General features: G+C 33.5%; 1 pseudogene; it reads right to left on the bottom strand.

The window, feature by feature from the left end:
• Positions 1–5,956: 5,956 nt before the first annotated feature.
• Positions 5,957–9,316, bottom strand: LOC106402634 (annotated as a pseudogene).
• Positions 9,317–11,689: the final 2,373 nt, after the last annotated feature.

Below are 11,689 nucleotides of genomic sequence, written 5' to 3'. Positions count from 1 at the left end.
TTGAATAGTTTTCAGTATTACCATGTATAATTATTATATTTCATGTTTTAAAAAATAATGATGTTTTTAACGTCATCTTATTGTATAATTATGTGTTTCCTTATATGAATGAATTTTATGTTTTTCTTTTATTAATATTTATGACAATTTCAGAAATGGATCAGAATGGTAATGAAGCAAAATCCAAGAAACGGATTCGTGAAATATGCATACCAGATAGTGGAACAACGCACACTATTCTGAGACAAAAGAGATATTTCTCTGATATAAAACCGACAAGAATTGTCGTCAATACAATATCAGGTCCTGCAGACGTGATTGAAGGAACTGGTAAAGCAAATTTTACTTTACCGAATGGAACAAAATTTTCCATAAATAATGCTCTATATTCTCCAAGTTCTAAAAGGAATTTGTTGAGTTTTAAAGACATATATCTTCACGGATATGATACTCAGTCTGCAACTGAGGATGGAAAGAAATACATGTATGTAACTTCTGAGAAATGTGGCAGAAAACACATATTGGAAAAGTTTCCAGAACTTCCTTCGGGGTTACATCATACTTATATCGATGAGATCGAATCAAATCTTTTGGTAAAACAGAACCCAGAAGAGTTCACATTATGGCATAATCGCTTTGGCCACCCAGGAACTACAATGATGCGTAAAATCATAGAAAGTTCACATGGTCATCCACTGAAAATCCAGGAGATTTCTCAAGGGAATAAAATGACATGTGTTGCATGTTCTCTAGGAAAATTGATCGTAAGGCCATCGCCAACCAAAATCGATAAAGAATCACCAAAGTTCCTTGAAAGAATTCAAGGCGATATATGTGGACCTATACACCCACCTTGTGGACCATTCCACTATTTTATGGTATTAATTGACGCATCCAGTAGATGGTCACACGTTTGTCTATTATCATCTCGAAATGTGGCATTTGCGAGATTTCTAACTCAAATAATCAAACTGCGAGCACAGTTTCCTGATTATACTATTAAAAGAGTTAGACTAGACAACGCTGGTGAATTCACATCCCAAGCATTCAATGACTATTGTATGGTAATGGGAATTGAAGTTGAACATTCGGTTGCTCATGTTCATACGCAAAATGGTTTGGCTGAATCTTTAATTAAGCGTCTGCAATTGATTGCAAGACCATTGATCATGAGATCAAAACTTCCAACCTCTGTATGGGGACATGCCATTTTGCATGCAGAAGCACTCATTCGGATCAGACCGAGTGCATATCATAAGTATTCCCCACTACAGTTAGCGTTTGGTCGAGAACCAAACATTTCCCACTTTAGAATCTTTGGTTGTGCGGTATATGTGCCTGTAGCACCACCACAACGTACAAAGATGGGACCACAAAGAAGATTGGGAATATATGTTGGTTGTGACTCTCCATCGATTATAAGATACCTAGAACCACAGACTGGTGACGTCTTTACAGCACGTTTTGCTGATTGTCATTTTGACGAAAATGTATTCCCAGTTCTAGGGGGAGAAAACAAAAATGTTGGAAGTGATATAAAATGGAGTGTACCATCATTGTTATATCTTGATCCTCCCACTAAAGAGTCAGAACTAGAAGTTCGACGAATTATGCATTTACAGAGTATAGCTAACCAGCTACCTGATGCATTTGTAGATACCAAGACGGTAACTAAATCTCATATACCAGCTGCAAATGCTCCTGCTCGTATCAAAATGCCAAATGAACAAGAAAAGGAGGATGACACACGAGAGCCAAAAACACGCCTGAAGCGTGGTAGACCTGTTGGTTCTAAGGATAAGAATCCTAGGAAACAGAAGAAAGCTGAAATATATGATGCACCCAAAATAGCAGAAAATATTTTGGAGGAAATAAATGATAAGGATTCTGATGAATCAGAGCATCATGAATCAGAGCATCATGAATCGAAAGATAATCATGAGATTTCTATTAATTACATCCATAATAAAAGGATATGGAATAGAAATGAACAAAATGACCTTGATGATGCTTTCTCATATATTGTGTCAAGTGAAATAAATGAAGAAATCGATGATCCAGAACCAAAATCTGTCTATGAATGTCAAAAGAGACATGATTGGGAACAATGGAAAAATGCAATACAAGCTGAACTTGATTCGCTTAATAAACGAAAAGTATTTGGATCTATTGTGCTCACACCTGCAGATGTGAGACCAGTTGGGTACAAATGGGTTTTCGTTCGAAAGCGAAATGAGAAAAATGAGATTACGAGATACAAAGCTCGTCTAGTGGCTCAAGGTTTTTCTCAAAGACCTGGAATCGATTATGAAGAAACGTATTCTCCAGTTATGGATGCCATTACATTTAGATTCCTGATGAGTCTAGCAGCTGATAAAAATCTAGAGATGCGTCTCATGGATGTTGTTACAGCTTATCTATATGGATCATTAGATACTGATATCTACATGAAAGTTCCTGATGGATTTAAAATGCCAGAAGCATTAAGTTCCAAACCTAAAGAGTTATGTGCAATAAAATTGCAAAGATCATTATATGGGTTAAAGCAATCTGGACGTATGTGGTATAATCGTCTCAGTGATCATTTAACAAAAGAAGGATATGTGAATGATCCTATATGCCCATGTGTTTTCATCAAGAAAACAATATCCGGATTTGTAATAATCGCGGTATATGTTGATGATCTTAACATTATCGGAACTCAAAAAGAAATACAAAAGGCATCAGACTATCTCAAAGGAGAATTTGAGATGAAAGATCTTGGACAGACACAGTATTGTCTTGGCCTACAAATAGAACATTCACAAAATGGTATATTTGTGCATCAATCCACATACACTAAAAGAGTGTTGAAACGATTTAACATGGATAAATCAACTCCTCTTAGCACCCCGATGGTCGTTAGGTCACTTAATATTGAAAGTGATCCATTTAGACCACCTGAGGAGAAAGAAGAGATACTTGGTCCGGAAGTACCATATCTAAGTGCAATTGGAGCGCTGATGTACCTTGCAAATTGTACACGGCCTGATATATCATTTGCTGTGAATCTTTTGGCAAGATTCAGCTCATCTCCAACTCGAAGACATTGGAATGGGATTAAACATGTTTTTCGTTACCTCCAAGGGACCATTGATTTGGGCTTATTTTATCCTAAAAGTTCAAAAGGTCAAATGGTTGGTTTTGCAGATGCAGGATATCTTTCAGATCCACACAAAGCCCGATCGCAAACAGGATACGTTTTTACGATCGGAGGCACTGCTATATCTTGGCGTTCCCAGAAACAAACGCTCGTGGCTACTTCTTCAAATCATGCTGAGATCATTGCACTCCATGAAGCAAGTAGAGAATGTGTATGGCTGAGATCAATGAGCCGACACATCTGTTCAAGCAGCGGAATTGGCGAAAATACGGAGCCAACTATTTTATATGAAGATAATGCAGCATGTGTTGCTCAAACAAAGGACGGATATATCAAAAGCGATAGAACGAAGCATATTCATCCGAAGTTCTTCTCATACACTCAAGAGCTCGTAAAGAAGAAAGAGATTGAAATAAGATATGTCCAATCATGCGACAATGCTGCTGACCTCTTCACAAAATCACTTCCGACTTCAGTATTCAGAAAACATGTTCGTAACATTGGAATGCGTCATCAGAAGGATCTATGACTGCTCATTCGAGGGGGAGCTTACGTAGTTGTACTCTTTTTACCTTACTATGGTTTTTCCCATTGGGTTTTCCTAGAAAGGTTTTTAACGAGGCAACATAGACGTTAAGCGAGAGTGGATGGTGACACCGGTCCCCAAGGGGGAGTGTTATGAAAGATTAGCCGCAAACGTTGAAAAATATAAAAGATATGGGGCCCGCTGCACTATTTGCACAGTGAATTTCTCTTCTATATAAACGATCGTTTCGATCGATTGTAATCACACCATTCCTTCTCCTTCTAATAACACATCCTCTCTTATTATCAGTGTTATCTTCTCATACGGGTATAAAATTTTGCCCTTATTTAAATTTCCTCGATACAATAAAATTCTAGTTTTTTTATAACATTAACTATATTGTTTCAATAGCGAGAAACTTCGAGAAAAAATAACATTTATTATCTATTTAACTTATATTTCACGAATCAAGTGATATATTCACTTTTGACATTTACTCTCTTTACTGTTGAAAGAATGAGAAACATACACTAATATTTACTCCATGTTTTGTTAGAGTAACAAAATCTACTCAACTATTTTTTCTCTTTCCTAATTTCTTTTTTTTCCCTCTGTGTTACGTTACTCTATATCCAACGTACTCTTATTTTAATATGGAAACTTATTAATCACCTGTTATGCTAACTGGACACTCAGACTAACAAACAAAAATTTTATATTAAACTTAAGGATCTTAATCCATGTGTAAATCTCTTGTAGTACTCAAGTTCATGATGACTGAGGACTGAAATATCAAAAGTTTATTGTAATATAGTGAAAAAGTTTATTGCATTATCAGTATTAGGTACCAAAAATGTAACGTAAAATTTTAAATAACTGTAGAGTGATACTACGATAATTGTCTGTGCCTTACACCTGGCATAGGCAGCCACTAAACAAGTATCCACACTTAACTTATTGTCATTGCATTGATCCAAGCATGCTTTATTATGATTAAAAACAATGATTAATGTTTTTAATCTAAGATCAAATCAGTGATCATCAAATTGGCATTCGAGGACTTGGCATACTCATGTGAATTCAATGATCTTGAAGATTCCTTCATACGAAGATTAGTTTTTAAACATGAACCTCCTATACCGTGCAATATGCAAAAAATTGCATAGTTTAGAATTTGAATCCCAGATCTGGATATAAAATCCTTTAAACCTTAACCAATAGGCGTGCTTCCACAGTTGACAATCTTAATTATATTACATATTGTTTAAAACATTTTGTTTAAGAATATGGCATCTCATAATGTACAAGTAAATTTTAGAAACCATACAGATGTATGAACATATATATATATATAAAACTTTATGTGGTTATTGAAGTACTAAAATGTATATGTTAACTTGTTTTACAATTGTTGACAAAAAAAAAAACTTGTTTTACAATAAGTAGAATTTCCCTTACTACAATAGTTTGAGTATTGTTCTCATGTAATAATTATTTGTTTATTTGTTTGTTTGTTCGAATAATATATCTATCTTGTCACTACTTTTTCGTTTCAGTATAAGAGTCGTTCTAATACTATATAAGAGTCATTCTAATACTACACATACAAAGAAATCAAGTTAATTTTTATGATGTCACTGATATATAAATGGATGACTTATATGCTATTTTACATTCTAACTATGAATAAATTGGTTTAAGGTCAAAATTGTTTTGAAAATTTTAGTATGATACTCCTATAAAACAAAAAAAAATATTTTAAAAAGATATTCCTTATAAAAAATTATATGAACGAGATTATTGTCACATGGAGGGACAACATCAGTTTGTCAAAGACTAATATTGTAGGATGTTTTACACATATTGATTATTGTTTTGAAAATGAATAGTTATGGTTAAACGTTAATAATTATATATGCATATATTTTGAAACATCATGTATTCATTGAAAAATCCAGAAAATATAATTTTATCAAACTAAAAAATAGTTCAAAGCATATATCTTAGAAAAATGGAGGGAATTTATTAGTCTGTTTACATGAGGTTAATTTAAGAAATATAACATTATGTCATTATTATCAAATATTTTGGAAATGTAAAATAATAAAAAAATATTTGCGTTTAAAATGTTCTGAAGATATTTCATAAAAAAACAAAATGATTATGTTTACTTTAATAAGAAAAATTTTAATTACTCAATGCATGTTTGATCAAAAAATAAAATTACTCAATGCATGCAATGGGACCCTAATTCTTAATGCCATCTACTGGGATGATATCAGATCATATGGGGTTTGCAAACTCTGGATAGAGTTTGGTTTAAATATTATTAACTGTCCACATCGAAAAATAAATAAAACACCTCATTGAATACTACAAGTGTTCATGAAATAGACAAGTCTAAACAAATATATACAGTAAACAAAATTGATATTTCAAATTGTACAACTAATTTCATACCTAGCGACTACGATTGGAAGAGCTTCGATTAGAGAAAGAGCCGGGGGGGGGGGGGGGGGGGGGGGGGGGGAAAGTGAGATTGAAGAATCACATTCACAATCCTCAAGATCTTCGTATCCCCAAAACTCTTCCTTCACTTCTTCTTCCTCTTCCATTTTCCATTTTTCCTTCTCTATATCTTCTCCTTGTAGTACTTCTAATACCTAATGTGCCACAAATTCAAAAACACAAAGTTCATTCTAAAGGAAAGATTCATAACATATCTTAGATGTTTAACCAAGAAAATAACATATCTTAGTACCAATCTTGTAATGATGCTGTGATTATGTGTGTTTGATCTAGAAAATCTGGTTTAATAGTTTCTTTGTACTATTGATCAAAATTAAGTGTCGGTAAAGGAGCCTCTTTATATGACATGACTTTTCTTTATTCAATAACCCTATCAAAATCTGGTTTTAGAAAACATATTGTTTGGACCCAAAAAGAGAAAATATAGTGCTTGTTTTGTTTTGTATGCGACTGTGATTGAGATTAGGTGTCGGTAAAGGAGCTTATTCATATATAATACTACTCTTCTTTTTTTTTTTTTTTTTTTTTTTGATAATCTAGGGGTTCCCCGCTTCGCGGATCATTCCCCTGGGTCCGGTCAGGCAGCGGTCCACTTCATCCGGGAGGGCTTTACCTGGGCTGGATCGAACCCAGTACCACTTTGGTGTCCAAAAAAGGCAGGGTAGTTTCCGCATGGGGAGGGAATCGAACCCGGATGATGGTTGCCACCACAGGCCCGTCCTGCCACTTGGACTACCTCGTCCGGACTAAATACTAATCTTCTTTATATTAAACTTAAAAAGAGGTTCCTATATCTTATACAATAAATTAAAAAACAGCTTTATATGAACACAAAATAAATGTGAATGTTATATGTGGTACTAAAATTATGATTATTTTCTTTACATTTTTCTAAGAATTGTAGTTTTTTTAGTTCACATAATGAACAACAAAGATACTTTTTAGTCACGCAGCCAATTATCTAACTGAAAAGCGAATCATTGAGTAACATATTGACACGATACTACGCCTCATTATGAACCAATCATAAAAATTACTTTAGCTTTTCAAAAATTCATAATAATAATACATATTACTCTTCTGTTGCCCAAAGTAGGTTTTCAATTATTAAAATGAACGGAATAAAAAAACAAATAAGCATCCTAGCTAGAAGAAAAAGGAACAGCCAAATATGTAAAAAATGCCAAATAAACTAAAATACCTCGATCATGGAAGGCCGACATGGAGACGATGATCGGATGCAGAGAGACGCAGCGAAAGCTATGCGATGAAGCTGTTGGATATCAAAGTTTTCACCGATCCTTGGATCCATCAACTTCTCAATCTCTCCATCTTTTATTATCGTTTTCGCCTGTTACAATATTAATATGTAATTACACTATGAATTCATTTCTATGTAACTAGATGGAAAAATATATGGCCAAGGGTCCGTTTGGCTCTTGATCTAAAAAAAAATCTTTTTATGTAAAAATAACTTACTTCATCGAAGTTTTTTTTTAATTTCATACAGTTCTGATTGGTAAAAGTATTATAAAGAAGTGAGTGGAAAAGCTATAAAGAGCTTCTACGACCTTTACCAATCACACTTTAAAAATATGAAATAAAAGTTGTCAATAGTAAAAAAATACCAGTAAATAGTAAATAAATTCGGGTTAAATTGGATTTACCCAGCTGTGTAGGCTTTGGTGGGATGCATCAACAGGTTTTTTACCAGAAATGAGTTCAAGCAAGAACACTCCAAAGGCAAATACATCAGTCTTCTCATCCACAATCCCATGCGTATAGTACTCTGGAGCTAAGTGCCTGTTTTTATTCAAAATGATCAATCAATATGTTTAAAGGAAACACATGCAGTTTGTTATATAGTTTAAATATGGAAATAAAATTTGAGTACAAAAATACCCAAATGTGCCTTCGATTGGAGCAATGGAATGGTGAGACCATTGAGAAGGCAGCCATTTTGCCAACCCAAAATCAGATATCTAAAAATACAAAGACAATTATTTTTTCTTTGAATACAATTATTAAATAATAAAATAAAAAATATATTTAACAGTGAAACAGTTAGGAAATTAAGATGGAAGAGAAAGAAAATAAACAGGGTACCTGTGGTTCAAAATCTTGGGTTAAGAGAACATTGGAGGATTTAATGTCTCTGTGGATGATCCTTCTCTGACAACCTTTGTGTAAATAATGAAGCCCTTTTGCTGTCCCAATTGCAATTTTATACCTTGTCTCCCACTCCAATGGTGCTTGATTCAAATCTACATAAACATTATTATAAAAAACAGACTTCAAAACAAAACAAAAACACCAAATAACATAATGAAAGCATCAATTTTTAAGCAAAATTTGCTGAAACCATGTTCAAGAAAAGCATCAAATGTTCATAAAAGTTCAAGTTCTAAGGTTTGTGGGTTATATGTACCATGAAGGAGAGAAGCAACAGAGCCTCTTGAAGAGAAGATGAAAACAAGATAGAGACCATTGTCAATACAACAACCAAGAAGAGACAAGACATTAGGATGTGAGACATGTCCTATTGTTCCAATCTCCATTAGAAACTCTTTCTCTCTCCTCTCATCTTCTCTCCCTCCTCTCGTTATCCTCTTCACAGCAATTTCTTCACCACTTTTACTCAAAATCCCTTTGTACACCTCTGCAAATCCACCTCTTCCTACCAAGTTCTCTGCAGAAGAACAAAACCCTTTTAGTGAAAGTAAGACATTATAGAGAGAGAATCAAAGTTTCTTGAATTTGGAGACAGAACCTGAGCTGAAACCGTTGGTTGCGTCGTAGATTTCTTCAAAGGAGAAACATTTCCACTTGGGTCTTTGAAACTGCTCTGCTTCTTGAAAACCCTCCACGCATTTGGCATGTGGAGTTGAGTTTTCAGAGTCGGAGTCGAAACTGCGTCGTTTGAAAGAGAAGAGACGTTTCAGGCTGTTGCTTCGAATGTACTTCATTGTGTTAATGGAACAGAAGAAACTCGAGGTTTTACGCAACTAATGAATCACAGAGGGAAGAAAAAGGAGGAGGAAGAGGAAGAGGAAGGGACAGAGAAGAGAAAGTTATTATTATCTCTCTGTCTTTATGTAGTTTGTGAATAAAAACACAGAAGAATTAAATTTGGGTTGGTGAAGGTTTACGGTGAGGGCGTCCACAGATAATTAGGTAACCGAAAACTGAGTTTCTGCGTTTAGCGTTTGGTGATTTGCGTTTTGGTGGTAATGAAGTGTACAAAAAGATGAAGCAAACTTTATATGGGTGAGACTTTAATGCTTTTTTTATTTATCTCACAAGGCAGGTAGCTCTGCTGGAGGATGTCCATGTTCTCAATTTTACTTTGTTTTTCATTTTCTCATTTTTTTTACTTCTTTAAACTTTTCAAATTAAATTGTAATAAGTCAAGCCTAACATATTTTTCTTAATTAAGTGAAACTATTGTTAGGTAGTCCATATCTTAAGCTCTTCTGGCCTAACACTCGTCAGTTATATGTTAGCCCCAATCCTAAAGAATCAATACTACAATTAGTCATTATTTAACTTCCTTTTGTTTATATGTGTATTACATATATACATTTTTTAAATTGCTTATAGATTGTTTATTTCTACGACTTTTAAGGACTATGATTTGATAACTATTCGTGTTTAGACCTGTGCTTAATTTGATACTTTGTGTGCTTATATGCAATAAATTATATATTTGATACTGTTTTACCAGCATTTTATTTCTTCAAAATTAAATGCAAAATCAAAACTCAAATATACAAGAAAATAATTATTTCCATTTACTGTAAGTGGAAAACGATGGTTGATTATGAAAAACAGCATACTGTGTTTTTATCATAAATATTATTTTAACATATAAACATGTATATTTAATACTCTAAATGCATATCACAAGACAAACAAACTAAAACTATAATACTTCCGTTCTGCGCAAGTTAATATAATGGTTATATGAAAAACAAAATATTTGGTTTTTCTTATGTAAAGAACGTTTACACACAAACAGAAATCATTTTAACAATTTTTTGCATCTGGACTATAAGTATTTCTCTGTTCTGGCGTCTCATTTAATTTTAAGCGGAGTTTCTTAAACAAAAATGAAGAATCTAAACTATCATTACAAAACTTTCATAAAAAAAGAGGACTGGCTAATTCAGACTTAAGCATAGGTATATCAAATAAAATTAATGAACACAAGGTCAACCCTCTTGAGTTCATTTGAAGATTATAAATCTATTTCTTCAAATCTGGTATACCACAAAGCAATAAGATCAATTTCTTGTCAATCTTTTCCATTTTAAAGTATAGCTTTTTAGTTATTTTTCAAGATTATATATTATTTCAGATATATAAGAAAGAAAATTGGGGTTTGACAAAAAAAAAAGAAAAAGAAAATTGGGCTATATTGCAATTAGAACCTTTTTAGTCACGCGTTTTTAATTTATAATACTAATATATATATTGATCTAACTACCAGAACAAGTGAAGAAGCAAAACATGTTCAGTTCAATTGAATGTTTCATCTTTTTCTGATTGTCTTCACTACCTCACTATTTCAGTGTCTAAAGTTTATTGGCTTGTTTAGATATTACATTAATTGGCTTCTTAATTTTTGTATAGCTAATATTACGGCCTCACACGGAGAAGGTTGGATCGAGGCGGAGCGATGCGTGGCGCACAGACGGTCAGGATCTCCACACGTGTCTCGCTTCAGCCTCCCCGACGCACGCGTTCCAGAGCCGGTCGGTGCTGGGCTCGAGGATGTGGCTTTTGGGCCGGTGCAGCCAATTTGGGGTTAGGCTTTTGTTTGTTTTTTGGTTGGCCAAATAGTATTATGGGCCTTTGTATTTGGGATTTGGCCGTTGGGCTTGGCCGTTTCTTTTTATTAAATCAAAATTTGATGAAAAAAAAAAAAATATTACGGCCTCACATCAACTCGAAAACATCTAGAAGAAGACGCATGGCACTAACTTGGACAAGATTGATCTCTGTGAATGGAACAGTTTACTTAATGCCAACTGTGATAATGTTTAGTTTTAAAGGGTTGTTAACTAAATTGATATAACGATAAACAAATCGACAAAAGTACATTATTAGTGATCGATTGTGTCCATAACATTTTAATTTAACTTAATTTAATTTAACTTAGTTATATTTCGAGATGTCTTTTTCATAAGGAGTTTTAATAAAAGTCAATGTATTGGATTTGAAAATTTCAATATGAAACAAAGTGATAAATCGGTGATGACAGATTGATAGCAAGTAATTATTTATGTCTGTGAAGGGAACGTGTTTACTTAATGTTTACTGAGATAATTGTCATGGGCGTAATTCATAACCCTCATGACAAAATAAGTTACAAGATATATAGTTTAATACAGAAATGGAAGTATATGAATAATATTTCTAAACTAATATAAATACAAATGAGAATAATTCATCCTCAAACAAATATTAGTTTCGTAAACTATGAATTCACA

Source organism: Brassica napus, chromosome C9 (assembly GCF_020379485.1).
Source record: "Brassica napus cultivar Da-Ae chromosome C9, Da-Ae, whole genome shotgun sequence".
Taxonomy (NCBI): domain Eukaryota; kingdom Viridiplantae; phylum Streptophyta; class Magnoliopsida; order Brassicales; family Brassicaceae; genus Brassica; species Brassica napus.
The sequence above is the reverse complement of the archived record's forward strand: the minus strand, read 5'-3'. Positions and strand labels throughout refer to the sequence as shown.